The sequence below is a fragment of the Hyperolius riggenbachi genome, chromosome 8, assembly GCF_040937935.1.
Source record: "Hyperolius riggenbachi isolate aHypRig1 chromosome 8, aHypRig1.pri, whole genome shotgun sequence".
NCBI lineage: Eukaryota > Metazoa > Chordata > Amphibia > Anura > Hyperoliidae > Hyperolius > Hyperolius riggenbachi.
In genome coordinates this window covers 66,369,756-66,395,066 of record NC_090653.1, presented here as the reverse complement: position 1 = coordinate 66,395,066, position 25,311 = coordinate 66,369,756, and the positions used below count along the sequence as shown (strand labels likewise).

Here is a 25,311-nt window from a genome sequence, read left to right as displayed (position 1 = left end):
TAGTAATCTACGCTGCTGGGAAACTCGCAATAGCAGGGTGAGCTGTATTTCAGCTGCACCATGCACCCAAATTTCTTGGTGCCCTGTTTACAGGTATAGCCAGAGATAGCAGAGATAATAGTGAAAAATGTATTTGCTATAATTTAAATGGGTAGTAATTGATGTGCAGCAAAATTACTAAAGTTATGTACACACTAGATTAAACTCAGCCGAGACAATGGATAAAGATCGCCTTGAGCGAGGACCATGCATCTAGTTTGTGTATAGCGGCCACCCGACGTCACCTAAAGATCCTGAGACCTGAGGAGCCCCTGAACACAAGTTGTGTTGTGTGCTCTCCTTGTATTGCTTGGGTTTTCTCCTCCATTAAAAAAAAAAAATTGGCCTTACTATGAGCCATTCTGAGGGATAATATACATGATAGAAACAATGTGCCTTAATACGGTATGTGTAATATGTTTCATACAACAATACTACTGTACTGTCAATGAATACTAGCAGTAAGTTTCCGTGTGTTGTTTTAACATTAGATGATACTATATATTTTAGAATAAGCCTACTGTTTTGATCCCCCCAGTTACTCCTATTCAATACCTGAAGAAGCGGTTTAAGTACCATGAAATGCGTCACATATTGTAGAGTATACAATACAGGTTTTTGCTTGATTCAGAAAATGCAAGTCTTCTGTGGGGAGGTAAGTCGACCACTACCTCTCATTTTTAAACATTTTTAGTGTATTTTATCCTTTCTGACGCCTCTGTTTTGTTATTTTATTCACTCTAAGGCCTTGTTCACATTGCGTTCTGATAGCCTTCAGTCAGAAAGTGAAGTCTCTAATCCGGAAAAGAATAAATACAATGTATTTATTGTTTTGTTTATTCATAAAAACTTTCACACAATCACTGCACAAAGCGATTTTGTGAGAGTTTTGTGTTTTTCCTATACCTTCCACTGAGGCAAATCGCCTCAAAAATGGTCCATGCAGCGCTTCTCTGAGCGGATCGGAAACAAACCGCTCAGATGTGAACTCTCTCATAGAGATTCATGGCACAAGCGCTTTCAGGGCAATTTGGAAAAATCGCCAGCGCTTAAAGGGAACCTGAACTGAGTAAAAATATTTAAAATAAACACATGCTGTAGCTGAAAATGAATATCGCATCCTTACCTCGCCATCAGTTCCTCTCAGAAAGGTAATGTCCATGTTTCCCTATGGCTCAAGTGGGCGATATTATAGTTTAACAGAGTGCTGACCAGGAAGCTGTTATGGGGTAATGGCCATTTTCAAAATGAAGGACAGAGAATTCCATCGATCACAGTGGAAAAACAGGATGCAGGAGAGGAGAAAGAGATTGGTAAGCAGACTACATGGGAGGTAAGTATGACCTGTGTATGTTTATTTTGACTTTTTATTTTCAGTTCAGGTTCTCTTTAAACTCCAAAAGCACCTCTAGTGTGAACGAGCCCTAAAGGGATATTTAATAATGTGAAATGTTTGTAGCTCCCCATAAGTTGCTATAGAGAACGTGTAAACCCCTATATAAGTAATAGCAATAATACTGTGCTGCGTGATCTGGTTTTTATTGTATTCCTGTATTATCTTATTGCTGTATGTCAACCCTAAGTATTGTCTGTAACCTTAATGTACAGCGCTGCGTAATATGTTGGCGCTTTATAAATTAAGTAAATAATAAGATTGTAAGCTCGCAAGGGCAGGGTCATCCTCCTAATGTTTACTGTTTTTGTCACAATATTTGTGCTGCTTGGAACTCTGTTGTACATTTTGTTAGTGTATCTATGTTCCCCTTGTCGTCTTATTGTGCTTTGTAAAGCGCTGCGGAATATGTTGGCGCTATATAAATAAATAATAATAATAATAATAATGTTTGGAATTCAGACGTGTTCAGTGAATTCCATGGTATTTTGTCCACTGGGTGGCACTGTGTCTTCTCTGTTTGCAGGCAATACTTAGCAGTATTTAATTGATAAGTAGAGTTTCTGTTTTGGTACATATCTGAGGAAATCCATATCCAAACACAGCAAGACTTGGCTGTTAAGTATCTGTCAGACCTTCATACGTAGTCTTTTATTTGACCTAAAATGTGTATATTGGAGGGAGACAGCTGGCTGCCTCCATTGTTTTTCACACACTTAAAGGCCAGTTCAGACAGACGACTGCTGACATTTATCCCCGGATTTTACTGCTAGGGATCCACCACATCATAATCGAGCGGAATAGGAGCGTTCATCTACCTTTGTTTACTGTCGATCGCTCAGGCGTCGTGGTCGATGGAGTTTTCAGAAATGCTTCATACAGCTTCTGGAGTTTGCCACGTTTGCCGTTACATTCTGTCTGCCTAGTGCTCTAACTATAATGACAAACCGTGTCACTTTTCTGTGCGCTTGCAGAAAAGTGTTTGTCTACAATTAAATCAGACGACAAGGACTGTCTGTTTGAACACGTCCCAATGGTAAAAACTTTTTTTTTTTATCTACAGATTTCCATATACAGCGGAAATCTGTAGATAAAAAGGGGGGTGTTAGGGTGGACTTACCTCCCTCTTACAAAAAAAGAAAACTCACTCGAGTCTCGATAAAACAGAATTGACAAATAATGTATTCAACTCCACAAATGTGACATGTTTCTCGGGCGTGACCCCGCTTCCTCAGGCAAAAATAGGAGCACAACTCAGTGGGTCAAGCAATAGGTTTGAGTGCTCACCCCGGCCATCCCTGAACCTCCCAGATGTGCATGTCACTGTTAACCACACTACCATCCGCCCTACCTCTCAAGCCCGCTTTCTGGGTGTCACCCTGGACTCCGCACTCTCCTTCACTCCCCACATCCAAAACCTCACAAAGTCCTGCAACTTCCACCTTCATAACATCTGTAAGATTTGCCCTTGCCTGACCTCTGCCACTACCAAACTCCTCATCCATGCCCTCATAATTTCCCGCCTTGACTACTGCAATGCCCTTCTGTCTGGTCTCCCTATGACCCGAACAGCCCCACTGCAGTCCATCATGAATGCGGCAGCCAGAATTATCCACTGCTCCCATCACTCCACCACGGCGGATCCCCTCCTTGAAAACCTCAACTGGCTTCCTATCCAGTCCAGAATCAGATTCAAGATACTGTGTCTAACCTACAAATCTGTCCACAAAACCTGTCCAACCTACATTTCCGATCTTACTCAGAGGTACACACCTAGCCGCTCACTCTGCTCTTCCAATGAACTTCGCCTAACCGCCCCCCCCCCCCCCCCCGCATCACCCAGTCCCATGCACGCCTCCAGGACTTCTCAAGAGCTGCTCCAACACTATGGAACTCCCTACCTCCACCCATTAGGGCAGCCCCCTCCTTCAACATCTTCAAGAAAGCCCTCAAAACTCACCTTTTCACTCTGGCCTACTACCCCTCACAAGTGCTAAACCCACAGCTGAACTCTGGTCCCCTACCTTTCATGTCCTTACCTCTCCCTCTAGATTGTAAGCTTTTGGGCAGGGTCCTCCTCCTTTTGTGTCCTACCTGATCATGCACCTCCATTACTGTGAACCCATGCAATGCATCTGAGTGAACCTAACTTGCATAATCTCCATGCTCCCCTCCAGTGACTAAGCATTATCTTGTACTCCTACTGTGCTGCATAATCTGGTCTTTCTTGTATTCAGGTATTGTCATTTTGCTGTATGTCACCCCTAAACATTGTCTGTAACCTAAACTAATGTCCAGCGCTGCGTAATATGTTGGTGCTTTATAAATACAATAAATAAATAAATAATTCAGTAAGGAGTCCTTGGGTTAGACTCCCTAACACTGCTACTGCCTACTGAGTGTGCCGAGTGACTGCAGCTCAAGTGCTTCTAGTCTGCCTGGAGAAAAGTGCAATTTAAAAGTTCAGTGACTTGTGTTCCCGTTACTCCAAAGCCATGCCATACGATAGGCTATCATTCCACAGTCTCGTGGCTTCAACTCAGGGAGTACTGATTATTGCTCCTGCATGCTCCTATGAGTAAAGGAGGAGTGGCTCAGACTTACTGGGGATAATGAGCAGCAGGCATCTGTAGACATTAAGGGGAAGGTGAGGATGTTTTTGTATTTTACATTTTTTTTTTTTTGTAAAGCACATCCGAGGTGAAAATTAACTGAGATAAACAATTTTATCTATCCTCCTCCTCCTTCTAAAAATGACTTTTTTAGTTATCCAACAGTTTTATTTTCTATTTAAATCTACCTTTTAAAGCGAACCTCTAGACTAAAAATCTACTCAGCAGCACTGAAAAGGCTTGGTGTTTCTTTAACAGTTTTACAGCATCAGAACTTTGTTTTTCTTACCCAAGCCTCATTTTTAGCGGCACTGAAGCTAAGCTCCACCCCATCAGAGAAATCTGCCCAGGCATTTTTTCCCTGTTACTGTGCAAAGCATGATGGGATTTCTGATGTTGTTCTTGTTGCCTAGCATGCGCAGCTGGGAGGGGTGATGCTCTCTGTCGCCTCCCTTAAAGAGAATCTGTATTGTTAAAATCGCACAAAAGTAAACATACCAGTGTGTTAGGGGACATCTCCTATTACCCTCTGTCACAATTTCGCCGCTCCCCGCCGCATTAAAAGTAGTCAAAAACAGTTTTAAAAAGTTTGTTTATAAACAAACAAAATGGCCACCAAAACAGGAAGTAGATTGATGTACAATATGTCCACACATAGAAAATACATCCATACACAAGCAGGCTGTATGCAGCTTTCCTTTTGAATCTCAAAAGATCATTTGTGTGTTTACCTTCTGTCCCCTTCTTCTCTCATGCACTGAACATTACAGGCTTCCTGCAGACAGCTCTGCATGTGCCTGTGTTTGTAATTCCTCAGTATTTGTCAGCCAGCTACTTTCACAGCCTAACAGAGGAGGATTTTTATCCAGCTCTCTTCTATCACTGATAAGATAGCAGAGAAGCTGCTGGCTTATGTAAATAAAACACACTGGAGTGTGCATAGAGGAACAGACCAGCACGGAAGAGTTGGCAGCCTTCCAGACACAGGCCGACAAGTCTGACAAGGGAAAGATACATTGATTTATTACAGAGACCGTGATAGTACAAAGTGCTGCAGTGAGCCAGAACAGATTAGAATAGGTTTAGGAACTTGTAGGATGGTAGAAAAAACGTTGTAATTTTTGTTACAGAGTGACTTTAAAGCAAAAAGATGGCTGCCCCCATGAAATCACAAACATTTGGCTGTTCTTTTAAAACAGGTTGGGTAAGAGACTATATTACTTATCTATTTTAATTAACATAACTATGTAACTTAATGACAGTATGTTTGTTTAGGCTGAAGTTCCTCTTGAGGTTTTTACTGTTGCATGGCCTCTTTTCAATGGCACATTCATTGAAGTATGCCAGAGCTAAAATCTGTGAACTATTGATCCTTTTTATTTCTTCCTACTCTGAGAAGCAATTTACTATCAGGAAAGTGTTATATGCCTGAAATCCCTTATCAGTGTGGGAAACGTTATAGTCTGACCCGGTCCCAACCTGGATAGAAACTGTCGCTTGCATACCTCTTTTTTAACTCTTTCAGGCAGAGAAAGGAAAAAAAGGAACACAGCCTAGTTATTTGTGTGTTTGGCACTTTATATACATATGTCTATCTCATTATGTCACGTCACCTCTGTTGTCCTTTAAGTAAAAAACTATATTTTTTTTAAACCGTGTTTTTAATGAGGATTAATGCACTATTAGTAAAATCACATTAAAAATGTGCGGCTTCAGGTAAGTACTCTGGTTAATACACAATTGTGACTTTTTTTTTTAAAGGACAACTTAACTGAAAAGAATATGGAGGCTGCCATATTTGTTCCCTTTTGAGCAATACCTGTCGCCCAGCAGCTCTGCTGATCTATTTGTCTTTAATGACACCAGAAACAAGCATGCAGCTAATCTTGACAATGGCAGAAACCACTGATCTGTTGCATGCTTGTTCAGGGTCTATGGTTAAAGGTGGCCACGCACGATACAATAAATCCGATTTTACGGCAACTTGATAAAAACAATCGGATTTCCCGAAAAATCAAAAGCGTATTTATTTTTTTTAAATATTTTTTTTTTTTTTTTTTTTTTTTTTTATTCGATCAAGAAGTCTGATCTGATTTTTTTATTCAATAAAAGTTGATTGGGAGTGTTGGATTTTTCTGATAAATTTTTATGAAAATTGAATGCTATGTGTGGTAAATTGTTAATTTAATGATATATATATATATATATATATATATATATATATATATATATACACCCAAGCAATTTTCTCAGAGTTTTCAATCTTTTTTTTCATAAATGGGGAAGAATTGAACATGTGTGGTACATTGGTCAGCTTTTTGAAGAGTGTTACAATCAGTCAGAAATATTGATTGCAATTCTTAAATTGTATGGTGTTTCTGGCCACCTTTTAGGTTTGTTCTACTAGAGCGGATCACCCAAAATACACGTAACATCCAAAATACGTGTAATCTGGCAGCAGTGGTCCCCCAAACATACACAATCTGGCAGCAGTTCCCCAAAATACACGTAATCTGGCAGCAGCCGTTCCCATAACATACACATAATCTGACAGCTGTTCCCCAAAATACACTTAATCTGTTAACAGTGGTTCCACAAAAATGCAGATAATCTGACAGCAGTTCCCCAAAAATAGGTACCCCCAGCATAGGTAGCCAGGTCTATAGGTGTCCCCAATATAAGTAGCCATGAGTATAGTTGTCCCCAGAATAGGTAGCCCGGTGTATAGATGACCCCAGAAAAGGTGACCAGGTGTATATGTCCCATAGGTAGCCAGGTGTATAGTAGTCCCCCAGTATATGTAGCTAGAGATATGTGTACAGTATATGTAACCAGGGGTATATGTGCCCAGTATATGTAGTCAGGGGTATAGTAGTCCCCAGTATATGTAGCCAGAGGTATAGGTGTCCAGTTTATGTAGCCAGGGGTATATGTGCCCAGTATATGTAGTCAGGGGTATAGTAGTCCCCAGTATATGTAGCCAGAGGTATAGGTGTCCAGTATATGTAGCCAGGGGTATATGTGCCCAGTATATGCAGTCAGGGGTATAGTAGTCCCCAGTATATGTAGCCAGAGGTATAGGTGTCCAATATATGTAGCCAGGGGTAGATGTCCCCAGTATATGTAGTCAGGGGTATAGTAGTCCCCAGTATATGTAGCCAGAGGTATAGGTGTCCAGTATATGTAGCCAGGGGTATATGTGCCCAGTATATGTAGTCAGGGGTATAGTAGTCCTCAGAATATGTAGCCAGAGGTATAGGTGTCCAGTTAATGTGCCCAGTATAGTAGTCCCCAGTATATGTAGCCAGAGGTATAGGTGTACGGTATATGTAGCCAGGGGTATATGTCCCGAGAATAGGTAGCCAGGTGTCCCCCCAGCAGGAGGGGAGCAGCACAGTAAAGGGGAGCTGTGGGCACAGCGTGGGGAAGGGGGGGGGGACGTCTCCCTCACCTTGGGGCTCCCCCTTCCTCACTCTCCCCTCCAGAACTAAAATGTGACTGCGGCTGGCAGCGGGCGGGACTTACCTCTTCCTCTCCACTGGCACTCGGCACTCCACTGCCGCTAGTCTGGTCTGGTGTAGACCAGAGCAGCGGCACGAAGAACATACCCGGCGCTTGGAACGAGGAAGAGGTAAGTCCCGCCCGCTGCCAGCCGCCACAAATTTTAGTTCTGGAGAGGAGCGTGAGGAAGGAGGAGCCCCAAGGTGAGGGAAGGTAGGGGGGAGAGGTTCCCCGCTGCTGTGCCCAACACTCCCCCTTCACTGCGCTCTCTCCCTCCACTATAGATGCTAGGGTGGACGACGTCCACCCTCTGAAAAAAGCAGGTGGATGTCGTCCACCTGTGTTCACGCCCAACTCGACCCCTGGTGGACACTACACTGTCCGCTCCCGCTAGCCGCACGTGGTACAGCAACAAGTGGGAGCACAACCTTAAGGGCTCATTTCCATATGAGCTTTTAAGCGTGCTTTTGGAAACTCGATCACGTTGCATAGACTGCACTGTCTGTCTCCATACATGCGCTGCGATTCACCACTGAATTGCAGCGCATGGTTGCACGCATTTTGGCGTGATTGTACAGCGATCCTGTTCATTATAAATTATTGGGATGGCAAGTGCCTCTGGGGGAAATCATGTGATGCAACACAGAGCCGCGCTGACGCATGGCCACCTGCATTGCAAATGGAAACCAGCCTTTAAAGGGAACCTTATCTGAGAGGGATATGGATATTTCCTTCTAAACAATACCAGTTGCCAGGCAGTCCTGCTTATCTCTTTGGCTGCAGTAGTGGCTGAATCACACACCTGAAACAAGTATGCAGCGAATCCGGTCTGACTTCAGTCAGAGCACCTGATCTGCATGCTTGTTGAAGGACTGTGGCTAAATGTATTATGCTGGATACACACGTTGCGCTTCCGCGTCGATGTGGCGTTCGATTCGCGTTGATTCGATTTATTTCCAACATGTCTGATTCGCGGTTCGATGGATCGTTAGGTCGATTTGCCATACTTTACATGGCATTCGACCTAAAAATAATCGAAATGCACTCAAATGCTCTGAAATTATCGAATTGACGCGAATCAAACGCCGCATCGAACGCGGAAACGCAACGTGTGTATCCAGCATTAGAGACACTGGATCAGCAGGAGAGTCAGGCAACTGGTATTATTTTAAAATGAAAAATTCATATCCGTCTCAGTTGAGGTTCCCTTTTAAGTAAATGAGGCAGAGGATCAGCAAGATAGCCAGGCAACTGTTATGGCTTAAAAGGAAATACATATGGCAGCCACCATATCCCTCTCACTTCAGTTGTCCTTTTACCGCTTGCCGCCCGCGTCACGCCAGTAGGCGTGGCCGCGGCGCCAGCCCCAGGACCAGCTAACGCCAATTGGCGGAAAGTCCTGGGGCAGCAGTTTACGGGAGATCGCGCGCACAGTGCGCGCACATCTTCTGCTTGGTGGGCGGAGCTGAGCTCCGCCTTCAGTCTCCGAGCGGCGATCGCCGCTCGGGAGACTGTTACACGGCGAAACCGCCGTGTATTTACATGTGCAGCGCTGCGATCAGCAGCAGCGCTGCACTGGGGACAGCCGTGTGACACGGCTGTCCCCATGGGGGACAAGAGAGCGATCGGCTCTCATAGGCAGAAGCCTATGACAGCCGATCGCCGTGATTGGCCGGCTGGGGGGAGGGAGGGGATTTAGAATAAAAAAAAAAAAAAAAAAAAGAAAATGGCAAAAAATATTAAAAAAACAAACAAACAAATATTTATAAAAAAAAAATAAACACAGGGGGGGGCGATCAGACCTCACCAACAGAGAGCTCTGTTGGTGGGGAGAAAAGGGGGGGGGGGGGAGATCACTTGTGTGCAGAGGTATACGGCCCTGCAGCTTGGCCTTAAAGCTGCAGTGGCCAATTATGGTAAAATTAGGCTGGTCACTAGGGGGGTTTACCACCATAGTCCTCAAGAGGTTAAAGAGGAACTCCAGTGAAAATAATGTAATAAAAAAGTGCTTCATTTTTAGAATAATTATGTATAAATGATTTAGTCAGTGTTTGCCCATTGTAAAATCTTTCCTCTCCCTGATTTACATTCTGACATTTATCACATGGTGACATTTTTACTGCTGGCAGGTTATGTCAGTGGAAGGAGATGCTGCTTGCTTTTTTGGCAGCGGTAAACAGCTGTTATTTCCCACAATGCAATGAGGTTCACAGACAGGAAACTCACTGTGGGAGGGGTTTCAGCACAATATTAGCCATACTGTCCCCCCTGATGATCCGTTTGAGAAAAGAAAAAGATTTCTCATGGGAAAGGAAGTATCCGCTACTGATTGCGATGAAGTTCAATTCTTGATTGCAGTTTCTCTTTAAAGAAGGTGCATGTGTAGTAGTGAAAAACAAATGTGGAAATATGGCGGCATCGCATAGCTACCAGTCATTCCAGACATCAGATCAGTGAGCCACGATTGGACAATATGGTTTATTGAATGGTTGTATTGTTGTGAGCTGTTGCAGCTGAACAGCCATCTTTCCTTTCTCCTGCACATTTAATACAACTTTAAGCATGTGTCTTGCTATACTTTTTGTCTTTCATTACTGTTTTAAATGACACCAAATGATTTCAGCATACAAACAGGCCACATTTTTTCCCCTTTTCTCTTTTGTGTAGTCACATCGGTTTCACTTCTAGTTCTTCCTCCTCCCTTTTTTCTTTTCACCAAAAGTAGAGGCAGTGAATAACTGGCATTCTTCACATCTTAACCCCCTGTGTACGCCTTGCATTGACATGCAGGGTCCTCTATGCAGAGCAGCCATTTTCTTGGAGTTCAGGTAGAGGTCATAGAGAGAGTTCACCTCAGCATGAGCTGCACGGGAGCCTTGCTCCTTTAAGGCAGCTGTTTGTTGTAAAGGTCCACAAACAAGTCCCACATGGCTTCTGCTGAAAACCATTGTAATGGCAGCAGCTGGGCTCCGAAGGGGGTTCTCTGATCAACCAAGTGGAACAAAGACTGCCCTTTACATCTTCTGTCTGCATCACTCTGTGCAGCAACTGAAACTGTCTTACCTGAGAGCTTGCTTTTTTTTTTTCTTCCCTTCTTACTTTCTTGTGGCTTTTTATAAACTGCAAAATGATCACTATGCTCTAAACAGGAGGTTCTTCAACCCCCCCCCCCAAAAAAAAAGTTCAGTTCACCCCCTCCCTTATTAAGGATGCCCTTTGCTGGATCACTGTGCTACAAACTTGCTAGAGTTGATAGAAAGTATTTGCATGAAAATGAGGCGGCGTAAAGTTTGGATACCCAATTTCAGTAAATAGAGAAATTCACAGAAATTCTATGTTTTTAATTGGCAATTATTATAGTAAAATAACCGTAAATAATACAGCTATTATACTACAACTAAACCTAACCCTGTTCTCACAGAGAACCCCAAACCCTAACCACCTCCCACACTCCTAACCTTTAAAAAACTCACCCACCGCTAACCTTAAAACTACCCCTATGCCTCACCTTAACTGTCACCCCCTCCATTCCTCCCTCTTCCTGGGCTGCTATTTCGGGGCACAAAATTAGAAATATCAAGCACCCCATAGACGGCCATTGGAAATATCGTAGTGTGAAATTGGGATGCCTGGCTGCCAATTGTAGCCACATTTAGTTTATTGCATGCGGCCACTATTTGTCAGGCGCTCAGATTTCACATCTTTCTATTTTTTCTATATACCCAGGGGGTATATACTGATGCTGAGGAGAACCAACAGCCTGAAACAGGCAGTCTGCATGTGGGGTTGGTGTGGCTCTGTGAAATGTAAAGCTATAGGCTTGCTATACACCAGCGATTCTGGATGTAAGCCTGGCTTTCAGGGGCATAAAGAGAGAATTTGCATATTCAGTAGTGGTGCATTGTGGGTAACCACAGATGTTCACTTAAAGCTGAATTATTGCAAATACCTTCTGTTTTAAGCAGGGCCAGAGCTACCATAGGAAAAAATGGGCAATTGCCCCAGAGCCTGTAGGGGCCCCCAAGGTGTCCCTTTCCCATCTTAACTGTTGCTCCCCAGGGACTCTGCAGAGTCTGTTCAGTGGGGAGGTGAGTGGGGGAGGGTCAGCAGCCAGCTCAGGGGCCCAGGAGGAAAATTTGCCTGCAACAAAGGTCCTCTAATGATGCTTTGTGGTCGGGGAGGGGGGGGGGGTCTGTTGGGAGGCCCCCAGGCCTGAAAAGGTCCCGAATGCTTCCGGGTAGGACAAGCCTCCTACCCGTATGTGTTCAAGACCTTTGCAGCCACTCTCAGGGCCGGTTCTAGACTTTTTGCAGCCTGACGCAAACTTGGGAAGATGCCTGCCCCCCCCCCCCCCCCTTAATTTGAAATGACTGCACAGCACCTGACAATTTACTCTGCTTCATTGTAATTATGCAGGAGAACAGAGGCACCAAAAGGATAAAAGGAAGCTAAATGAGTTTAAAAACCAAATTCTTGGTAAATAGAGGAGGCAGTGGTGGACTTACCTCCTCCAAGTAGACACAGAACGATTGTAGTAAAGACAGTCAATATATTTTATTTAGGAACTCCAAATATGCAACGTGTTTCGCAGGTTTGATCCCGCTTCATCAGGCAATAACAACGGAGCAATAGCATATGTGGTCAGTAGAAGAGCCAGGCACCTCTGTGCTTGCTCTCACTGCTGCTCTCCTGCCTTCCCCCCTCCTCACTCACTGTCAAACTCCTCACACAGCACAACAAGCTGCTTTTACCATATGACCTCTTCACCTCACTCTCCTCTCACTTCTCCTCCAGCTCTGACTGCATGCTGTTTGTGTAAACACAGTACCAACATATGCTGCCCCTGTAATCTCAGCACCTGATGCAAATATTTCACCTTGCTTCATGAGAGAACTGGCCCTGGCTGCTGGTCCTGTTTGACTGTTTGGTCCTGTTTTTTTGATGCAGAGCAATTTTGAGTACCTGGAATCCGAGTTGGTGGTTTCATAAACTGTAGAGTTGGATGATTTTTGTACCAACTCCACTGCCCTGATTCACGTCCGCAAACTCTCTAACAAGGAGCTGCTCAGTGGAGGACCTGTTAAAGACTGCAACCTTAATTGCAAAGTCCCTTTGTAACACACCATTACGCAGTGACTGTTCTGTTATCACAGAAAATAGCACACATTTAAAAATGGCAAACGCAATGGCATTCTGTTTGCGTTTCGTAGTGTAAAAAAGCCCTTACTCCTTTTCTACGAAGCCGGTAAAAAGGGCGCAGCCATTTGTGGCAACGAATAGCAGCAAAGACTGGAAATGTGGGTGTCTGATTAAATAGCGGTTGCCAGGGCTACCTGCTGTGCAAATTGGTTGCGGCCACCTTTATTACATGTATGCCATTTTTAACTACTGCACTTATCCATTGACTGGCAGGATACTTTGGCACTTTTATCCCCCAGCTTCTGTTAGAAGCATAGTGTAGGCTTTGGCACACGGCGTCCTCAGCATGAGTGCTGCCCCATACACACAGCTGCTGTATGTTTTATGTGCAAACAAAAATTTAAATTAACCTCTTCCGGACCGCACTAGTTGAAATCTTCGCCTTGTTTGTAGGTTCTTATCCCTGCCAGGGTGTGATTTCACCTATTTCCTGCCACGTACTCATGCTTTTCTTGTCACTCTCGCAGATGCAGCCCACTCGCTCTGCTGTCACAGTGGCAGCAGAGCTCCGTATGCCAGTCAGAAGCCAATTTCATTCACTCTTGACCTCCATGATTACTGTGAGCCAATTACAATAATCACAGGCTAAGGGCTGAAACCCACCAGAGCACTTTTTTGAGCGTTTAGGGATCGCTTTAAATCGCTAGCGATTTCCCCTAAACGCTCTGCCAATGTAAATAAATGTAACAAATTCCACAGTAGCGATTGTTTTAATGGGCAGCACAGTGGTGTGTAGTGGTTAGCACTATCGCCTTGCAGCACTGAGTCCCCAGCCAGGGCTCAATCTGCATGGAGTTTGTATGTTCTCCCTGTGTCTGCATGAGTTTCTTCCGAGGCACTCAGGTTTCCTCCCACATCCCAAAATCATAGATAAATTAATTAGCTTCCCCTAAAATTGATCCTGGGCTATGATACATACACTACATAGACATAGGACTATGGTAGGGATTAGATTGTGAGCCTCTCTGAGGGACAGTTAGGGACAAGACAATATACTCTGTACAGCACTGCAGAAAATGTTGGCGCTTTAGAATTGCTTAAAAATAATAATGTAGTAGAGGGTGTTCATGTAAGCATGAAATGTTTCTGGCTATCCGTGCTGCAGATTGTCATAGTTTCATCTACAGCACAGACCACCTATATGTATGGAATTTTTGAAAGGTCTAAGGTTTCACGTTTACGTGCTCTTGCCCAGTGATATAAAGCAATAGAAGAGTGTTGTATTTGTACCTCGGAGGGAAACATATTGTACTTTTATCAGCTGCCCCCCACCACCTCTCATCAATCTTGACCTGTCTTGAACATCAGCATGATCCAGTTGCTAGTCCTCTCTCTCCCTCTTACCCCCCATTTGATGGATCTTTCATTCTGAGCCAGTTAATTGAAGTCCTTGGGTCCTCATCAGAGCAGCTCTGTGTGGCTGGCATACTGACTGTCACAGGGAGAGCTGTGGCCTCTGGAGGGCCGGGTGCTGAGAGGTCATCCCCTCTGACACAGAAGCCCAGCAAAGTGATCCATCATTTGCTGCCAGTCACTGGTCCAGGGGGAAACAGAGCTGTTCTTGTCGTGCCTCCCCCCCCCCCCCTTTCTCGCTCTTTGTGTTGGTGGGTTTAGGAGAACCCACCATATGGAAGACAGGGTTGACTCGCAGCAGATATGCCAACAGTGCGGAACACGCTACACATATGTGGGATCCAGAGTGCAAATATTGATGGTTATTGTCATAGGCTGTCACCTAATTAACACCATCAGTATTGCATCTGAGTTTATATACAACACAGTTTGGGAGAATGCCTTAGAAACCATCCTTCCGAAACAGAAATGCTCAACGCGGTTTCATATTGTTCTGTGCATAAATAGACATCTGTCCATCATATTCAGTGTTGTATATTTTACACATTTATATAGGGCTGGCACATTTTTTGAGTTGAGCTTTTCAAAGTTAATTGGAAGACATGCAGTTCTAAGTCGGAGGTCGCAGTCCAAAGCCTACCACACCTCAGAACCAGTGTTGGTGGAAGTAAGACTGCTAACCTGCTAGTATGCTTTTAATCAGAATCAGATTTCTGCAAAGGCTACATAGGCCATGACCTATTCATTTTATCTTTTACTCCATGGTGGGCTCTAAATAATGAAGGTTACATACGTAAAGAAATTGTACATACTTTGACGCCAGAGGAGAAGAGGACACTGGTGAATCCTCTATACAATGTAAGAGGAGGGACGTGTAGGATACTACAGATAAGGCAAATGGAATTGTGGTTAATCAGTAATAAAGGGTTAGAAAAGAGGAGAAGATGGGTTTGTGAGTTTGAACAAGTGGGTCCTGAGGGCCTGTTTGAATGTAGCAAAGCTATTTGCAGCCCTATTAGGCTGAAGAGAGTTCCAGAGAGAGGGAGCAGCCTTAGAGAACTCTTGAAGTTATGAATGGGATGAGGTTATGAAGAGGTTATAAGTGAGACATTAGCAGGTCATTGAAGAAGTGGAGAGGGTTAAAGGTAGTTTTGTTATTTCTTAATAATGTTGGAGATATCAGTAGAGCAGGACCTGTGAAGTGATTACTATAAGGAAGGACATTCTAGTGAGTGGAAGCGGCCCTAGTGTTTATGCAGAAGAGATGGAGGGGTGACACAGATGGAGTAGGAATGTTGCATGTTGAAGAAGTGTCTGCAGCCCATTTGGTGCTAAAGGAATAAAAAAGAGATGTTGCCCTGGAAGGGGCAACAGCATATGAGAATTAGGGGGCAGTAGCTGGCATGGGGTGGTGGGGGCAAAGGGGCAAAATGCATATATATTTATACCTGGTTTAGAGTTGTGGAGAGATTGGAGCAGTGGGTGGAATCCCACGTAGCTGAGCCAGTAGATGTGGATCATGGCTAGACCAGGTATTGTCACCTCTTCATGCATTCAACCCAATGATAGATGTTCAGGTTCAGGATGTTGGAATCCACAATTCGTGCTCATTCAGAATGTATATGTTTTGCCCTCCTAAATTATGAATGTAAGAAGAATTTTAGCAACCTTGGTGTGTGCACAGAGCATCATCAAATGCATACAATTTAGATGCAAAGAGAAGTCGAGAGATGCCCCCCCCCCCCCCCTCCCTAGTCAATGTAATAGGGGAATATACCAAATCTATTCCCCTACTGATAACCTAATCTGTCCCTGGACACACAATTCAGGGTCCAGCTATTGCCGACACCCGAATTACAGTGATTTAAGAGAAATCCTCCCTGCACCGCTATAGCCTTAATTAACATTACGGTCTATGGCTGCACCTAAATTAAGAGCTACGCGGTGCTGTGTAGATGCTGGGATAACCTGTCACCTCATAAAGTATGTGCAGCCTCTTTCACTTTGTGCTTCTTGGACTCCTACTGTGAATGTGTCTGACAGTTTCATGTTTACCAGCTAGCCCCAGCTCATTTTGTTACTATGGGTTACTGCGAGTCTTCTCAGAGAACCAAGGACTATAAAACATAGAACTGGACTGTAGATAGCCGGGCATTTTTTTTTCTTCGAGGGGAGGCGGGGCCACGCGCCAGAAGTGGAGTGATGGGGTTATCGGGACGTCTTCGCGGGACATCACACCGTAGGTAAATATAACTTTTTCTTATAGCAACGCTGCAAGTTTTTGTTAATCACTCTGGAGGTCCTCGTTAAATAACCCAATTCTCTGAATGCTTTTGGTGGAAAAGTACTATGGTATCCAGTACCAAAGCTGGAAAAATGGGTGTAGGAGCTGCCTTGGGAAGAGGGACGCTGTCAAAAGTTCCCATTATAAAAGCCACGATTGGCGGCAATGAATTTGGAAACGTGGAGACGCCTGTTAAAATTGCAGGTGTTGAGGCATCCCGCTATGCAAATTGTGGCATCCGCACCCGATATGTAATGCTGCAACTTGCATTGCAGGAAGCCTCCGTACCTGTAATTTTTATTGGGCTCCTCTGTGTGCCGAAATTCCCCTTCATTGCTGCAAATTGCAGCTTTGCAGTAGGGTGGGTAGGTTAAGGTTAGGTGACACTTGGGGGAGGTGAGGGTTAAGGGTTAAGCATAGGTACAGGGAGGATTAAGGATTAATTATGGATAGAGGGAGGTTTAAGTGTTAGAGGTAGGGTTAACCACTTCAGGATGAGAGCAATTTTCACATATCAGTGCTGCGCCCATTCATTCACCAATAACTTTATTACTACTTATCACACATAAACTACAGTATATATTGGGAAAATAAAGGAATACTAGAAAGACACTATAGGTGGCCATACACTGGTCGATGTGCCATTAGATCGACCAGCTGACAGATCCCTATCTGATCGAATCTGATCAGATAGGGATCGTATGGCTGCCTTTACTGCAAACAGATTATGAATCGATTTCAGCCTGAAACCGATCACAATCTGTTCAGCTGCTCCTGCCGCCTGTCCCCCCCCCCCCCCGTATACATTACCTGAGGCTGGCTCCCGGGCGTCTTCTCCGCACTGCACCGCACCGCTGTTCTTGCTCCATCCCGGCGCTTCCTGTGTTACTCCGTGACCAGGAAGTTCAAATAGAGCGCCCTCTATTTCAACTTCCTGGTCACCGGAGTGACACAGGAAGTATAAGCGTACACTGGGACATGCGGAAATGCGGTGCAGCGAGGAGAAGAGGACCCCGGAGCCAGCTTCAGGTAATGTATACATGCTCGGATCGGGCCCGAATCGTACGCCGCAAGCGACGCGCTCCTACCGCCGGGCGATCGAGGGTAATTTCCCGCACGGCGCGATCGACGGTCCGATCCGATTTCGGGAGGGAATCGGATCGGCGGGTGCGTTTAGCGCAAGCGATTGGCAGCAGATCCGATCCCAGGATCGGATCTGCTGTCGAAACGGCCGTGAATCGAGCCAGTGTATGGCCTGCTTATTTCTCCATTTACATCCATCATAGCTTGACAATAAACAGTGCTAACTGGAAGTTAAACCCACACATTTTATTTGCTTATTTATCCTGGTTATTATAACATTTAAATTGTTTTCCTAATACAATGTATGGTAACATTTTATTTATCGTAACAATATTTTATTTGAAAATAAAGGTGTCATTTTTCGTTTTTTTGCTTTCACATTTTACAATATCGATGATTATAAGACCTTATTTGCAAAAATAATAGTAATATACCCTCATGGCATACATATTTAAAAAGCCAAGTTCCTAAGGTAACAATATAAATATTTTTTTAAAAATATTCTGTCACTTTGCATTTATTTTACAAGTTTTTATTTTGGTACAGAATATGCGAAAATTTAATTGCTTTTGATTCAGCTTGTGACTAAAAGAATACACAAGACATGGGCCTCAACCCTAAAACTCTCTAAACTCTATTCTACTACTTATCATGGTTAAAATGTTACCACATACTGTATGTATCTTTTAATTTTGTTAAGACTTTACCAAGTTTGATCATAATTTTGAAAATGACTTTATGTTGGATTGAATTTGTCCCTACCTATTTTTTATGTGATGTGGGTCCAAGCTTTAAGATGCATCAAAATGTATTCTACAACTCATCACGGTTAAAATTATACCACATGTGCCCCATTTAGTAACAAACTGGTGGTGCACTCTCCACAACTACACTGGACAAATATATCTGTCCAGTTGTCATTAAGTGGTTAAAGAGAACTCGAGGCATGCGGTGGGTGGGGGCAGATGGGACACAGAGGCATGTTCTCTGCCTCATGATATGCCTCTGTGTCCCCCCACAGCCACTCGCTACCCCCACCGCCGTACTATAGCCCCTCAAAATTTAGTGACAATATTTGTCGCTATCTCAGAAGGTAATGGGAGGAGAGGCATTCCCTGCTCGAATAGCCCACTAGGGGCATTCCTGCAGGCTTTCCAGAGCTGCCATTAGGCAGCTCTCTCTTCCTGCCCACACCCCCTGCTGCTCCCCTGCTTCCCTGCATGCTGGGAGAGAGGGATCTCTCTCCTTCCAGAGTTGTGACCCAGAGGTCACAAAAGTGAAAGAGGGACAGTGTGGACATCAGGAGCTGCAGAGAGCGGCGGGGATTGCTGCTACCTGATCTGCCCAGCCCCCTGGATCAGGTAGCCTAGGTTTTTTTAATTTATATGAGCCCACCTCAGGCTCTCTTTAAGGGTTAGGTATGGGTAGAGGGAGGTTTGAGGGTTAGTTAGAGGGAGGGTTAAGAGTTAGGTATGGGTAGAGGGAGGTTTGGGGGTTATGTATCGGTAATGGGAGGTCTTAGGGTTAGGCATCAGTAGAGGGAGGGTTCTTTGTGAGAGTATTGCTAAGTCATAGTAGAATATCAGTAAAGATTACTGATATTTTACTATCGAAATTAAGTAGTAGAATATCAGTAATTCTGTAGATATCCTACTGGCGGAAATCCAGTGCTCATTTATTACATGAATGCCAGTATGATGTGCAAGCTCTGGGTCAACCTGTTATGCTGGGAATACACGGCTCGGTTTTTGAGCGATTAAGAAGGCTCGATAGATAATTTCCGACATGTCAGATCACCGTTCAATCGTTTCGCCGCTTGATTCATCATTGAAGTAAATTGATAAAAAAAATAAGAAAAATGAGTGGAAGATCGAGCGGGTAAAACGATCGGGCGCAGAATCGAGTGCCAGAATCGGCCCGTGTATTCCCAGCATTAGAAGACTGGATGGTGAGTGACCCAGACATTGCTCTAAAAGGGACAGACTTGTTGATCTTGTGAGATTTTTATTTTTCGTCTTACAAATGTTGTTACAAGTGTATATGTGTGTGTTTGTAAGATAAGAGTATTTAGATTGGTTACTGAGATTGCTGTCCAGAGTGCTTGTCTAGAGTGCTGGAAGATCTCTGTACAATGGAAGTCTGAGAGGACAGTTGCCACACTCTCTCATTTAGATAACTGGCGCAGTGGCATGGTAGAAGCAGCTGTTTTGAATGAGCCGGCTGTTAAGGCCCGTACTCACGGGCTGCAAATGTTGCCTGTCGCCAGCACACGTGAGCGTGTGGGCGACAGGCCGGCGACAGCTTCTCGCCAGATCCCTCCGCGTACACACGCGGAAGAGGGACCAGCGGCGTGGCGGAAGCTGTCGCCGACGTTCCTCCTCCCCCCGCCGGAAGCTCCATTTGATACAATGGAGGTTGCTGTCGCTAGTCCGCGTACTCACGCGGACTAGCGACAGTTGCGGGGGAGGTGCGGCGGCGACTGTCGCCATGCGATTGAAACTTTCAATCGCATGGCGACATGAGCGGCGGGCGACAGTTCGGGGCGCGCGCGCGTGCGACGGCCCATACTCACGGGCGACCTGTCGCCGCAACACGCGCGCGCCGCGTGTTGAGGCGACAAAAGTCCCTCGTGAGTATGGGCCATTACTCCTAAACACAGATTTGGCTGCAAGCTCACTGTGTAGATAAGCCTGTTCAGGCCTACTTCACCGGTGCTCAATCCCTCTGTGGGTCATCACTCCACACACGACAAGGATCCAGTAAATACAAAGGAGGCACTCCAATGCCTTCAAACTTGCGTTTATAGTACACGACAAGTTTCGGAGAAATCCCCTTCATCAGGTGTTGAAACATATTGTGTACTGCTGAGATTTGATATAGATGCAAGTTTGAAGCTATTTGAGTGCCTCCTTTGTATTTGTTACTCACTCACAGTGAGATTTCTGTATGCTGCGCAGCGGACAGACCTGAAGACAATCTGTCACTCACATGTTAGTGACAGCAGTGGTGAGGGCGACTAGGTAAAGGACGGACTAGGGGAATAAGGTGTTGGGCTCAGTGGCCCTCTGTTAGCCACCAGTGGCTGGATAGTGTACTGGTTAAGGGCTCTGCCTGTGACACAGGAGATCTGGGTTCTAATCTCATCTCTTCTTGTTCAGTAAGCCATCGCCTATTCAGTGAGAAGACCTTGGCCAAGACTCCCTAACACTGCTACTGCCTATAGACCGCACCCTAGAGGCTGCAACTCTGGGGCTTTTTCCTCCAGGAGAAAGGCGTGATATAAATGTTTTGTATCTTGTCTTGTGTTAAAATGGCCTTCTTTTGTATTTATAGCCAACTGACTATAAATACAAAAGAGGGGACAACGAGAGCCCAATATAGTGCAGCAAGTACTGGCAATCAAATGGATAATGAAAAGCAAGTATTGTAATACTCACAAACCAAGTTTACCCCAAGGGCAACAACTGTAAATGTAGGTGGGGAGATTAGACCTGACCCCACTCAGGATTAAGAAGTCGCTCTCTGTAGATCAGAAAAAGGGGGGTAATGCCCCTCCACCAAGGGTGCACTAAATAAATGTTTAAAGCAAACAGAGGCGCCAAAAGAGTAAAAATGGCTAAAATAGAGACTCTGCAACAAAATTTTCAGCATTATTTCTTGTATCCTATAAGTGTTCCTATACCTGTTCTAATGTGGTCTGGGTTACTGCAGCCTTTTCTAGTTGCACTGTCTTTGTAATATATCTAATCTTCTTTTCTTTGTCGAGCCAGGGAGGAATGTGCTGCCTCTGCTGTAATAGAGAGAAGTTATACATGCCCCCTCCACACCCCCTGCAGGCTCTGTGTGCTTTGTTTACTATTCACAGACAGAGCTCCCTGAGGGGGAAGGGAGCTGCCTGTCTCACGCTGAGAACTGTGAATCCCAGACTGGAGTGCAGATAATTCTCTATGTAATAAAAACTTGTAGTGTACTGTAACATGAGATATATTTATATACACACACATCACTTCCTGGTTAGCGGTGATGTTTTTTGTTTGTAAACACTGCCTAAAACTGTCGATTAAAAGCTAGGATCGCGGCGGGGAGCTGCGGAAACGGCAAAGAGGGGCCCAGGAGAACATAATGAATAGAATGGTATGCTTTTTATTGTAAGAATTTGAGAGTACAGATTCTCTTTAAAAACATAGAGCAGACTTTTTGAAAATCACAGAAATTTCATTCACATACTCTAAAAAGTCATGCAACGCGTTTCACAGGCATGACCCTGCCCCATCAGGCAATATAGAAGGAGCATGTAACAGTTGCAGGTCTAGGTAACACCAAGCGGCTCTCACGAGAATATTGCCTGAATGGGCAGGGTCACGCCTGTTAAACGCGTAAGAGTATGTGAATTAACTTTCTGTGATTTTCAAAATTTACAGTACTTGTGTTTGTTTGGAGGAGGTAAGTCCATTACTACCTCCTCCATGTTTTTAACCATTTTAGCTATTTTTACTCTTCTGGCGCCTCTGTTTGATTTAAAAATTTACTATAAATAGCTGAACCGACAGTGACAGGTATGTACTTGCTGTAGGGTTTCAGCAGACTGGGCCAGCTGTGCCAGATAGGTTCTGTTCTGTGCTGAGAGGAAGCACTTGATTTTTAGAAAAAAAAAATAATATATGTTCATCCAGAGATCATCAAAGGTCTTCTTTAATCTTACATGGCCTAAAAGCAAGTGGTGTTGAAGCTCATTTTTGTATTGAATGTTGCGGTTGGCTAAAACTTAACACAATGAGGTGGAGATTCCTGCAGGTTGAAGGACCCATAACATGCTAGACCTCTCTTGGCCACTTATCTGGATTTTTAGAATCACTCCTGATATGGTAATAGCAGCTAAAGCCCCATACACACGCTCAACAGCGGTCTTTTATGCAGCGCAATTATCAAACAACTTTTGTTGTGAAACAAGTTGAAACAACCAACAAAAAGTTGCTTGCTATTGTTGCAACTGATAAGACATCAATCCAACTGATACAAACATCTTTCATGACACCCTATGCTTGCTGGTGTAGCTACAGAACTGTGGATTGAAGTACAAATTTTACTACCCCCGCACTGTATAATGGAATGGTACAGATCACCATAACCAGCTTTATGGGACAGCAGAGGGAAATGGCTTGCTGATGATTACTACTTTTGAGAACACATGTAGAGTTGATCATTACCACTGCATAATGCAGTGTCTGGAGGAGGGTCCCATCTGAGCCCCTGGCGCGGTCTCTCCCTATGCATGCCCTATTGCTACTTTGCTCATGTTTGGAGATATGGTTTATTTGGAACCACAACCTACAGTGATCCCCAGCGACATGCCTTCTGCTTCTGTCCAGGTACCACATTAGGTTGCAGCAGCATTCTATGCGTAGGAGCCAGGTAGTCAGTGCTCTTAATAAATTACAAATGGCTTTCCTCTCTCTCTCTTTGCTACTGATTTCAGTAGAAACACATGTTTCCCAGAATCTTGAAAGAGCTGCTGGGCTCTCAGGTCGGACTGCCTGGCTCCTGAACTCCACATTAAAGACCTGTCAGGATGGCTGTTGTCTGTCACAGGCAAGCTTTACATCCAGGGCTGGGGGCATCCACTGCCCAGTTCACAGATTAGGTATGAGCTGTCGGAATAGCCCACCCTTACAGCAGCACATGCCATGATACAGTAGAATCTCGTTATCAGTGGCATAGCTAAGGAGCTGTGGGCCCCGATGCAAGTTTTACAATGGGCCCCCTCCCCAAGCACTCTACATAACAATTGATACGGCGCACCAAAACCTGCCAATGGCAACTACAGTGTCAGAGGTGCAAGAAGGGGATGGGGAGCAGTCTGTTAATGATAACCACTATTCAATGTATCTATAGAAGTGATTGTTATGTGCACAGGACCAATAGAGAGCTAATACTGTAGTTGAGGGAGGGCTTTTGGGGCCCCTCTTGCCCAAGGGCCCCGATGCGGTCGCAACCTCTGCAACCCCTATTGCTACGCCCCTGCTCGTTATAGTAAACTCTGACACAGTAAACCTCTGGATATAGTAAACCCAGTCCTCAGGTCCCAGCAAATGCATCTGTAAAATATACAATGTATGACTACTTCTGATATACAGTAATAAACTTGTGATCTAGTAAATTACTTTTCCTGGTCCCTTGGAGTTTACTATAAAGGGATTCTGCTGTATATCTGTTCCAGTGTACATCCAGCATTATAGGAACACCTCTTACTGAAGAAATAGCACGTCTGTGTAGAAAATATCTTGGAAACACTTGTTGGGGATATTGCCAGCTCCCTGAATAATAACACAATTTGTTAAAGGACATCTTAAGGACCGCGCTAATTGATATCTACGCCCTGTTTTGATGGTTATCTGGCTGCCAGGGCATAGATTTTAATATACCGAAGCCGCGCGTTCTCACCACTTTCGTCGCTCCCGATGATCTCGCCGTTGTCTCCCCGCCGCAGCTCACTCGCTCTGCCTGTCTCTATCATGGCAGAGCCCTGTGAGCGGGTCAGGAGCCGATTTCATTGGCTCCTGACCCTGTCTATCAACGTAAGCAGCGCCTATTGGCTTACATTGATAGGCAGGGTCATTGGCTCCTGACCGGCTCACAGGAACTCTGCCGTCATAGAGACGGGAGAGTGGGTGGCTGAGGTTCCCAGCGTGCGGTGTGGACGGCAATTGCGGCTATTCATTGTTATTACGCCGTTTCTTGTACCAGCAGTCTCTGGTCCTTAAGGGGGCATAAACTTCTGGTACTTAAGTGGTTAAGTGAGAGGAGTATGGAGGCTGCCATTTTCTATAACTGTTTTTGGATTGTGGAGCATTCAAATCACCTTAGTTTTCATTAATTCCAGAATTTCGCTTTGATAAGAGTGATTTAGATTATAAGCGTGTTGCAGGAACAAATTATGCTCGCAAACCAAGGATTCACTATACTTATTGCTGCATCAATAATTTTTATTTTTTTTTGTAGGGACAAAATGAGAGAATGAGCTAAAAACAACAAAGAGCACTATACATTAAAACCACTGATAGATGCAGCTTCTCCGCACAGTTGCAATTTTCATCTCCAGGATATGAAGTGAGCTATCCTACACAGCCAGGCCATGTCTATGCACCTTTTCATCAAAAATAAGGGCACTAATGAAATTTGAATTTAGACGTAAAAAATACTTTTTCAAATGCTGAGCAATAGGAATCTGTATTGATTTGAATAACATGTAATTGAATAGTGACGCTCAACAACAATAATTGGCCAACAAATTAATTGTAACGTTTGTTTTTATTAAAGAACTATCAAACAAACTGTTCTTCTGTAAATCCCACATACCTATAGAGCTTTTAGCCAGCAACACTAGAAAGCTTTTCAGAGGTCTCTCATCACAGCCTATGTGAAAAAAATGCCTTGTTTACCAGCTGTTTGTTACAATTTTGTGTCAGCATCTGGCTAGAGGCTAGAGCTATACAATGTAGCTAGGTTACACTTTTCTGTCACTATTTACAGTGTTTGTTTGTGCCCTGCTTGCTTTCTCACAGATCATATGAGATCAGCTGAGGGATTTTTCGATGCGGAGAAGGATCTAAAAAGAAGGAACTGTACTTTTTTTTTTAAACTGTTTACTTTATGTTGCGAGGCAGAGAGAGACAGACAGACAGACAGACAGACAGACAGGATCAGACGCACAGAGCTGCGGCTGATTATTATTTACACACATTTGAAGCTATAATTCTGCTTTCTATCATTTTGAACACTGTATTACAGCCAGTGAAGTTTGTCTCTGTATGCTGGATGTTCTGGACACAGTCCTCCATAGTAATGCC

General features: G+C 44.3%; 1 protein-coding gene across 4 annotated transcripts in view; it reads left to right on the top strand.

The window, feature by feature from the left end:
* The first annotated feature begins 582 nt into the window (after positions 1-582).
* Positions 583-25,311, top strand: part of MEIS3 (Meis homeobox 3) — a 308,873-nt gene continuing 284,144 nt past the window's right edge. For all 4 annotated transcript variants that reach the window (XM_068250573.1, XM_068250572.1, XM_068250575.1 and 1 more), the window contains exon 1: positions 583-694. The gene's annotated coding sequence lies outside the window, so the exon portion shown is untranslated. The remainder of the gene's footprint in view (positions 695-25,311) is intronic.